Source organism: Notamacropus eugenii, chromosome 1 (assembly GCF_028372415.1).
Source record: "Notamacropus eugenii isolate mMacEug1 chromosome 1, mMacEug1.pri_v2, whole genome shotgun sequence".
Taxonomy (NCBI): Eukaryota; Metazoa; Chordata; class Mammalia; order Diprotodontia; family Macropodidae; genus Notamacropus; species Notamacropus eugenii.
In genome coordinates this window covers 759,554,469-759,564,422 of record NC_092872.1, presented here as the reverse complement: position 1 = coordinate 759,564,422, position 9,954 = coordinate 759,554,469, and the positions used below count along the sequence as shown (strand labels likewise).

The 9,954-nt window shown below is 45.9% G+C and overlaps 1 long non-coding RNA gene across 2 annotated transcripts; it reads right to left on the bottom strand.

Annotated features, from left to right (window-relative positions):
• Positions 1-501: 501 nt before the first annotated feature.
• On the bottom strand, positions 502-8,186 carry LOC140530980 (uncharacterized). 2 transcript variants are annotated; one of them, XR_011976244.1, is made up of 3 exons: positions 7,036-8,186; positions 3,387-3,452; positions 502-3,282 (listed from the first exon to the last, which is right to left on the bottom strand). It is a non-coding gene; the product is annotated as an uncharacterized lncRNA (long non-coding RNA). The 2 variants fall into 2 exon arrangements; XR_011976243.1 differs by lacking the exon at positions 7,036-8,186 and having other exon boundaries at positions 3,387-5,307.
• Between the last annotated feature and the right edge of the window lie 1,768 nt (positions 8,187-9,954).

Here is a 9,954-nt window from a genome sequence, read left to right as displayed (position 1 = left end):
TGAACTTCCAAGTATTCAAACTCTGCAGTGCAGAACGTAACTCTAATGGGCTGGCCACACTATCTGAATATCAAACATATGTTTGCCTAAAAGACTATTTTATGGAGAACTCGCATAAGGCAAGTGTTCACATCGTGGGCAGAAGAAGCAATACAAGGACACTCTCAAGGTCTCTCTTAAGAACTTTAGATTCGATTGTGTAACATGCAAGACATTGGCACAGGACCACTCACCATGGTGTGCCCACATCAGAAAGAGCGCTGCCCTCTATGAGCAAAGCCAAACTGAGACAGCCCAAAGGAAGCTTGGGATGCACAAATTTGGGACATCCACCCCAAATACTCACAGGAACTCTCTGTGCCCAACCTGTGCTGGAGCATTCTGAGCTCTATTGGTCTGATCAGCCCCAGTCGCACACGTTGTGCCTTGACCCTGACATTGTGGTGTCATTTTGGTCCTCTTTGAGCACAAAGGGCAAACAAGAAGAGGAAGGCAGATGGGGGAAATGTAGATATTTTTTATTTAATATAGATAATTTCAGCAACCGATTTCATCAATTGTCATGAAGAGACATAGGCAAGGTCAAAGGAGTCAAGCCAACAGGCATAGCTGCTGGTACTTAATCCAGTTGAATGCTGGAAACCAAAAAACAATCCACGAGTCCTTATCTACTTGGCATGAGATCAATGGTCAAAGACCCTAGGGACCTGTCCTTGACTAGCTCATGTGTTTCAGTGGTGTGGGTGAAGACAGAGACCATGGACTTGTTGGCATGGATCACTCAAACATCGTGTGGAGTCAGGGCCCAGGAAGTTTCTGACAGGCCAGTGCAACTGGCCAAATCCAAGATGAAAGTTAACGTGGTTAAGAGTTGCACTCTTGGGTTCTTGGGTTCCAAAACTCTATTTCACAAAAACAAGACAGAGGAGGTGAGGTCAGACAATGACGTCTGTGAAAAAGATCTTGGGGGTTCAGTTGACTGCAAGGTCAGTCATCCATCAGCATGACATGACAGGTGATGACAAAGGGCTCATTCTCTCCTAGGAAACCTCAGGAGAGTCACGGTGTCCAGAACAATGGGGTCTGTCTGCTGCCCTGTCAGGCCATATCTCAAGTACTGTGTTTATGTCTGGCCATAGACAAGCTGAAGCTTTCCAGAAAAACACAAAGGAGATGGGGAAAGGCCTTGAGTGAGCATTTGCTTTATCAACAACAATAATTTTTTAAAATAACTAGCGCTTACATAGCACATCAAGGTTTGCAAAATGCTTTACAAACCTCATCTCATTTAATCCTCACAACGCAAATTTAGGGTTAGGGTTAGAGTTTAACTGGGGGATGGGTTAGGTAGTATTAGTATGCCCATTTTACAGATGAGGAAACTGAAGGAGACAGCAGATAAGTGGCTGACCCAGGGTCCCACTGCCAGCACTTTTCAGAGGCTGGCTATGAACTGAGGTCTTGCTGCTCACCCTATGAGGTGAGGACAAGGGCGGGGGAAGCTGTGATGGAGGACCGAGGCCAGCGCACAAGTCTGATCCCACCCAGAGCTCCGTTGCCAGGTTAGAAAAGAACAAGCCTTTGCATGACGTCCATTCAGGCCAGCACAATGACAGCGAGCTGAGCCCCGGGATCACTCAGCCAACGTCTGGGCTCCTGGAGCCCCACAGGTTCCCAAGCAACTTTCTCCATCGTTTCCTTTTATCTGCTTCCATTTTGCTTGATTGCTAATATTTTAATCCCATTTAAAATACAAAGCCTCCAGCCTGCTGCATGGTAAGAGTGTTACTATTAATAAGGATTAGGGGAAGCCTTCCCTCCCAGGGTCTCCTGGTGATTTTCAGAGCCAATTTATCTACTGAGAAAGGTTAATGAACTCAAACACTGAAAAGTTTGACTTTAATTTTAAAGTCCAAATGTCAGAAGCGGAGGTGGGCTTTAAATAGCACGGCCAGGATCTGCCAAGGGGGGAGGGGCCACAGCCCCTTGGAGGTCCCCTCCCCCACTGGACTGTGAAGACGGGGCCTGCCAAAGTGGCTGCTTCTGCCAGGTTTTAGGGAGAGACCCAAGCAGGGTGGTCAGCAGCCCCACATGGCCATTTCCCCTCCCTCTGGTCATCCCAAGGGAGGCCACTGGTGGTGCCTGTCTGGAGACCAAGGGTTTCTGTTCTCACTCACGCACACATACACATATACACACACACATACACACACATATACACACATACACATATACACACATATACATATACACACACACATACACACATATACACACATACACATATATACACATAGAGCACCCCACGCCTCCCCCACCTCCTCTCGTGGTCTTGGTTTAATCAGCTTAACTTAAGTCAAAAGCATTTCTTGAGAGTCAAGTAGACATGAGGCATCGTGTCCTCACCCTGACTCATCAGCAGAAAAGATGCAGTTCCTTTCCTCTACCTGATCTTCCCTAAAATGGCACACTACTCCTTTTCTAGGCCCCTGGCAGTTCCTTTCACAGGATACTTCATCACCAGGCTCCAGGCATTCTCTCAGGCAGTGCCCCATACCAGGAATACCATCCCTCCTCATCTATGCCATCTGGTTCGGCTGGTTTCCTTCAAGTCCCACCTTCTCCAGGAAATCTTTCCAGATCCCCCTCAATGCTCATGCTTTGTCTCTGATGACACACTCCAATTTGTCTAGTCTATATGGCTTATTCTTGTATGATTCACATGCAGCCTCCTCCATTAGAACATGGGTTCCAGGAGGGCAGGGACAGCTCTTGCCTTTCTTTGTATCTCAGGGTTTAGCGTGGTGCCTGGCACAGCAGGTGCGTAGTCAATGCTTATTGATTGGATCGCTAGGGATCCTAAAAGGGGGCTCTAGGATTCAAGGCTGGGCCTGGAGTTCCCAGAACTGAAATCCCACCAGAGGGGAGTAGAGGGCAGAGGATCAGAGCTCGGGGTTGGGAAAGTACAGAGATGCATACAAAGTGATTGGGACAAAGTCCAAGCATCTGCTGAAATGGGAGGTTTAAATGGCAGCCGGCATCCAGGGGGTGCAGAGGTTCCCAGGGTTCCCAATATCTTCCTAAGAAAACTGACCTCTCTTTGGCATGTGTCCAACCTGCCCCAAGAGCCACTTCCTCAATGCTCTTCATCCTGACCCATACCAGGTCTACAGTTCTGTGATGCCCATGATGTTTGTCTCCTGAACCAGTGAACCTAGGAGGCAAATGTTCTTCCTTCCTTCCCATGCTAAGCGTCCCAAGGGAGATTACATTATAGGGAACCTGTAGGGGATGAAAGGCAGCTGAGTGGCACTAGTGCACACAGAGCTGGGCCTGGAATCAGGAAGACTCATCTTCTGACTTCAAATCTGGCTTCAGACACTTACTGACTGTATGACCCTGGCCAAGTCACTCCATTCAGTTTGCCTCAGTTTCCTCATCGGTAAAATGAGCTGGAAAAGAAAATGACAAACCACTCCAGTATCTCTGCCAAGAAAACCCAAACGAGGTCACAGGGAGTGGAACACGACTGAAAAACAAGGGAATAAATAGGGGCATATCCATTAGTGTTTGGGAGCCAGACAATGCTTTCATCCTCCATTCTCCTGTATTATTATTGGCTTTACTTCGGCTCTCTGCTTCCACGTGCCCATCTGGTCTGAAAGTAGAGCATCTATGCCCAGAAATGGTGACTTGAGCGGTATTTTCATAATCAGGATTACCCAAAACACCCCAAGCTGAATATGGGGGCAGCAAGAGGTGGTAGAGCTGAGGAGGCTTCTTGGCATCAAAGCTTTTCTAGAAACCACCACAGGGAAATAGAGAAGATGCATAGCAGGAGGGAGAGAGAGAGGAAGGCATGGAAGGATAGAGGGGGAGGGAGAGACAGAGAAATGGAGGAGTAGAGGGAGAGAGAGAGAGATGGAGAGGGAGAAGGGGGAGGGTGGGGCAGACAGTTATAGTGGGGAGGAAGAAAGATGGACAGATATAGAGGATAGACAGACAGACCAACAGTAAATAGATAATGCATCACCTGATTACCATGTGCTACGCTCTGGGAGCACACAGACAAAGGGGAAATGCTCCTTGTCCTAGGGAGCTTCCATTCTAAGAGAAAGCCAACTGTAAATAAGAACTGGAAAGTGGGGAGGGCGAGGATGGAGAAGAGACAGCAGGAACTGGCAGCAGCTGTGGAGCAGAACAGGCCAGACCATGATCCAGCAGTGAGAAATTGGGCTATGGCCTTGGCAGGAGAACAGCCTGGCCTCCTTCCCGAGCCAGCCCAGGGAACCAGGCAGTTGGGCTGGCAGCAGGGCAGGCCAGAGGGTGACCCAGAGTAAGCCGGGCCATCAGCAGACATGGACTTGAGCACTTCTGTGTGCTGGGCTCTGGGGGTCCAAAGGATGAAGAATGTCCATTCACCAGTAGTTCAGATTCTAACTGCAGACAAGGACACAGAGCAGCTTGTGCAGAGCCACTAACTATAAAGAGAAGACGCATAAACACACAAAGTCATTTCCCACAAAGTAGTTTGGGAGGTGTCCACGTCAGTCAGCGTCACCTCTCCCGGCCCCTTGAGGGTCCTGGGGCTGCCTCAATCCCCCTTCCCCCCATCCCAGACCTCCCCTGGAGCCACAGCATGGCCACAGCTGGTCTCTCTTGTCCCTGATGACCAACTGATGCCAAAACAGGTTTGATCCCACAGATGAGAGACCTTAGAGTCTATGCCCCTCATTTTACATGTTGGGAAATTGTCCCAGGACATTGAGCAGCTTGGCCACTCACACACAAAGAGCTGAGATCAGAACCCAGGTCAGAGTCACAGAATGTAAGGCATGCAAGGATCTTGGGAGCCATCTTGCTGTAGATCTGCCTGCTGGCCCTACCCTAGACACTGCCCCGACTTTTCCATGAGAGCTTCCAAGTGTATTTGTGATGGAGAACAGGATCTGTGTTCAGTCACACTCCAAAGTGACTTCCCATAGCACTAGGAGCCTAGGATTTTATTGTTTTGGTTTTTTATTAACTCCACATCTGCTCAAGCCCAAGGTTCAGGTCAAGAAGTCACCAGTATGTCTGAAGGACCCGGAAGCCATGGGGGCCTCCCGGAGATGATGTGCTTCTCTCAGTTGTACAATAGGACCAGGGGATAGAACTGGTGGGAAGACATAAACATGATCTCAGAGCCCAAGAGACCTTCACCACCCTCCCAGCCAAGTGGGCTCGGATGCCATAAGTCACCAAACCACATAAGAAGGATGGAGCCAGGCTTCTGGAAAGGAAGCCATGAGCCACTGCAGAGGAATCTGCCAGCATTGGCAAGATCCTCCCACCCACCCACCCTCACTGCATCCTCTCCGCTTGGTCTCAGTTTCATCAGTAAAACAGAGACAAAACCACCTGGCCTGTTGACCTTGGAATTAGTAAAGGCAGGATATCTAAAGTTTTTAGCCATGACTTCAGGGGCTAAATCTCTTCAGCTGGAAAACTTGCCATTCAATCTGAGCATCTGTTAAGCACTTAATAAGTGCAGGGCTCTGTACTCAGTACTCGGTGCCAGGGATACTGACACAAAAGTCAGATGGTCCTTGGCCTCCAGGGGTTTATACTCTCCTGACAGGGGAGTGACACAGTCTCTGGTCAGTCCATATGACAAACAGACTGAGTCAAAACTGAGCAAAGGAGAGTGCTGAGGAAGGAGTGGGAAAGGCTTCCCTAAGCTCCTACGATGTGCCAGGTGCTGCACTAAGCTCTGAGGATGCATGGAAAGGAAAAACAGCCCCTGCCCCCAAGGAGCTCCCAGTCTAATGTGGGGGAGGGGCACAGACAGGACAAAGTTGGGAGGTGGGGATGTCACTTGAGCCAAGCCCCTGAAGGAGGAAGGGGCATCTGGGGCAGGGGGAAGGACAATGATGAAGGAATCTTGTGAATAAGATGAGCAGCTGAGGGCAGAGAAGGGTGGCCAGGACATGCAGCAGGGGAGCCTGGGCCCTGAAGCCCTTGGTACAAACCCTCTTCTCTGAGCAGCCTCTGCCTTGGCTTCACCTTCTCCACAAAGCAAGGACAGTGATCTGAATAGAACACTTTCCATCCTTCCTATTGGTTTTCCTATATACTGCCCAGGTGTTCATTCAGGGATGCAGGAGCAGATGGAGATGGTCCAGGAGGTACAGAGCTGGCCAGAGCTGGTCCCGGGGGTATAGGAGTGGCAACAGCTGGAGGTGGGAGGGAGAAAGGGAGCTGGAGGGGGGGTGACTGAAGAAGAGTTCCTGCTCCAACATGATTGGTTCCAAGTGAGGAACTCCCCAGGAGAAGTGATCAGTTGGTCAGTTATCTGCAGAGGCGGCCATCCTATCTGGCTCTGAACAGGAAGATGAACAAATTCAGTGGAATCAGAGCTGATCATGGGAATGGGGGCCTTGGGGGCTGAGGCTCAGTAAATTTATTCAGAGCATGGTCCGGCCTATGTCTGGGGCTGAAGCAATGATGGGAAAGAGCATTTCTTGGGGCTGGCTGGTTATCTGCACTTTCCATTGCCACAGCTCACTGAGTGATTCCCTGGACCAGAGAGAATTGTCTGCTATGCATTTTCTAAGGGAAAGCTGCTGTGTCCTCCAAAGTGACCCCTGATGCTGCGCATGCAACACACACACATACACATACACGTACATACATACATACATACACACACACCCTGAATCTAAGCTGAAAGTGAATCAGTGGCATGAATGAAGAATGCCAGTCCTACCCCATGCAAGGAAGCCAGGATGGGCATAAAAGCAGAGGTGGTTGGATTTTGGATGGGAAAACTCACATCATACCCCCAGCCAAACCAAGGCTGGGTTATTTTGTTGGTTGTCAAGATTTAAGAAAGTGACAGAGAAAGTACTGAGGATGTAGAATAAACAAAAATGTGTCATGAGAACTTTTTTTAAGGAAAGCTGGTGGTTGAACATTAACTCCTACACAGCTCTGTTTAAAAAATAAATAAGTAGCCAGTGGAGCCAAGATGTCAGAGCAAAGAAAGCGACTCACCTGAACTCTCCCAAATTCCCCTGCAAACAACTTTAAGAGAGCACCTCAAATAGAATTCTGGAGCAGGGTGAAACAATTTTCCAGGCCAAGACAGCTCAAGAGATCAGCAGAAAAGGTCTGTCTCTGAGGGGAGTCTTCACAAATCACCCAGTGCAGCACCAAGCCAGAAGCTCCAGTGACTGTCCATGGAGGTGCTTCAGTCACAGCACCAGCAGCTTAGGGAACTCTCAGGGGTCAGAGGTAAAGGGGTCACACAGGAAACCCTTGGCTGGCATTGGGTGTAGGACTCTGTTGCTCCGCCCATCAGCAATTCTGGGCTGCAGTCCCTGATGGGGAGGAGCATTAGCCGAAGGCACAGGGTAGAGGGTGGATAGAATGACCCTGGACACAATTTGAGGGCTGTGGTAGCTCCCAGTGGAGCAGGAGTCCTGGTCTCAGATACAAGGCAGAAAGAAGTACTAATAGGCAGCCACAGGAGAGAAAGGGCCTGAGTCACTTTTCTAGGGTCATAAGGAGTAAAAGCACTTGCAGACATAGGAATGCAGAAGCCCTGATCACAGTTCTAGGTTGGAAAAGAGTGCTAGTGGTGACTCATAGACCAAAACACAAATCAAGAGAGCTGTGACCACACCCCTTCCTTAGACCAGACCATCTTGAAAGGGCTAAAAATCTAGACCTTGAAAGTAGCAGCATGAAAACCTGAACCCTAGAACAGCATCCCCTCCATTCTGTGAAGAGAGCACGAATTTGACATAAAATTATAAGAATGAGTAAACAGCTACAACAAAGAAACTGATCACAGAAAGCTGCTACGATGGCAGGGAAGCTCAAGAAAAACTACATGCAAATACTGCAGGGAAAAATGTGTACTGGTCACAAGCCAAAAAAGAACTCCTGGAAGAGCTCCAAAAGGATTGCTGAAATCAAAGCAGAGAGGTAGAGAAAAAAACTGGGAAAAGAAATGAGAGCGAAGCAAGAAAATTATTAAAACAGAGTCAACGAACTGGTAAAGAAGCAACAAAAAATAAGTAATACCTTAAAAAACATAATTGGCCAAATGAAAGAAGAGGCACAAAAACCCACTGAAGAAAAAGACTTGTTTCTTTTGTTATTTAGTATTCATTTTTCCCAGTTATAGGTAAAAAAAAATTGTAAACATTTTTGTTTTTAAAACTTTGAGTCCAAATTCTCTCCCTTTCTCCCTCCCTCGCCCTCCCCCCCCATTAAGAAGGAAAGAAATTCGATATAGGCTATACATATGTAATTATGCAAAACATTTCCATAATAGTCATGTTGGGAAAGACAACAGACAAAAAACAAACTCCAGAAAAGTAAAGTTTAAAAAGTACTCTTCAGTTTGTAGGATGGATGCATTTTTCATCATAAGTCCTTCAAAGCTGTCTTGGATCATCATATGGCTGTGAATAGCTAAGTCATTCACAGCTGATCAACTTACAGTTTTGCTGTTACTTTTCACACAATATATTTTATTTTGCATCAGCTACATGTAAGTCTTACTAAGTTTTTCTGAGAGCATCCTGATCATGATTTTTTATACAACAGTATTCCACTATAATCACGTAGCACAACTTGTTCAGCCATTCCCCAATTGATGGGCATACCCTAAATTTCTAATTCTTTACACACGCACACCCCAGAAAAGAGCTGCTATAAATATTTTTGCACATTAGGTCCTTTTCCTTTTTGCTTTTTATCTCTTTGGGGATACAGATCTAGTAGTGGTATTGCTAGCCTTGCAGCCCTTTGTGCATAGTTGCAAATTGATCTATAGAATGGCTGAATCAATTCACAAGTCTACCAACGTTAATGTCTCAGTTTTCCCATATCCCTTCCAATATTTGTCATTTACCTAGAAAAGGACTTCTTAAAAAGCAGATTGGACAAATGGAAAAAGAAATACAGTAGTTCACTGGGAAAATAATTTCTTAAAAATTAGAACAGGGCAACTGGAAGCTAATGACATCATAAAATACAAAAGAAAAACCAATAAAACAAAATCAAAAGAATGTAAAATAAAAAAAGATGTGAAATATCTCATTGGAAAAAACAACTGACCTTGAAAATAGATTGAGCAGAAATAATTTAAGAATTATTAGACTACCTAAAAGCCAGGAGAAAAAATGAGCTTAGACATCATATGTCAAGAAATTATCAAAGAAAACTGTCTTGATATCCTGGACCAAAGAATTAAACAAAAATTGAAAGAATCCACCAATCACTTCCTGAAAGAGATGCCCAGATGAAAACTCCAGGGAATATTTTAGCCAAATTCCAGAGTTCCCAGGTCAAGGAGAAAATTCTACAAACATTCAAAAATAAACATTTCAAATATCATGTTATCACAGTCAGTATAATACAAGATTTAGCTGCTTCTGTGATAAAAAGATCCAGGGGACTTGAAATATAATATTTCAGAGGGCAAAGGAGCTAGGATTACAAACAAATCACCTACCCAATAAAACTGGGTAAAATTCTTTAGGAGAAAAATGGATATTTAATGAAACAGAGAACTTTCAGCATTCCTGATGGGAAAAAAAAAAACTAAATAGAAAATTTGACTTTCAAATACAAGACTCAAGAGAAGCATAAAATGATAAATGGGAAAGATAAATCATAAGAGATTCAATAAAGCTAAACTGTTTGCATTCCTACACAGGAAGATAATCTTTTAACTCCTAAGAACTTTATCATCACTAGGGCAGTCAGAAGGAATATACATAGAGGCCACAGATGAATTTATTGTGATGGGATAACTAAAAAATAAAATTAAGGCATAAGAGGGATGCACTGAGAGAAAGGGCAAGTGATTAGTAGAATGGCACAAATTATCTCACATAAAAGAGGTGTAACAAAGCTTTTATGGTAGAGGGAAATGGGGGGCTGTGCTTGAACTTTCTT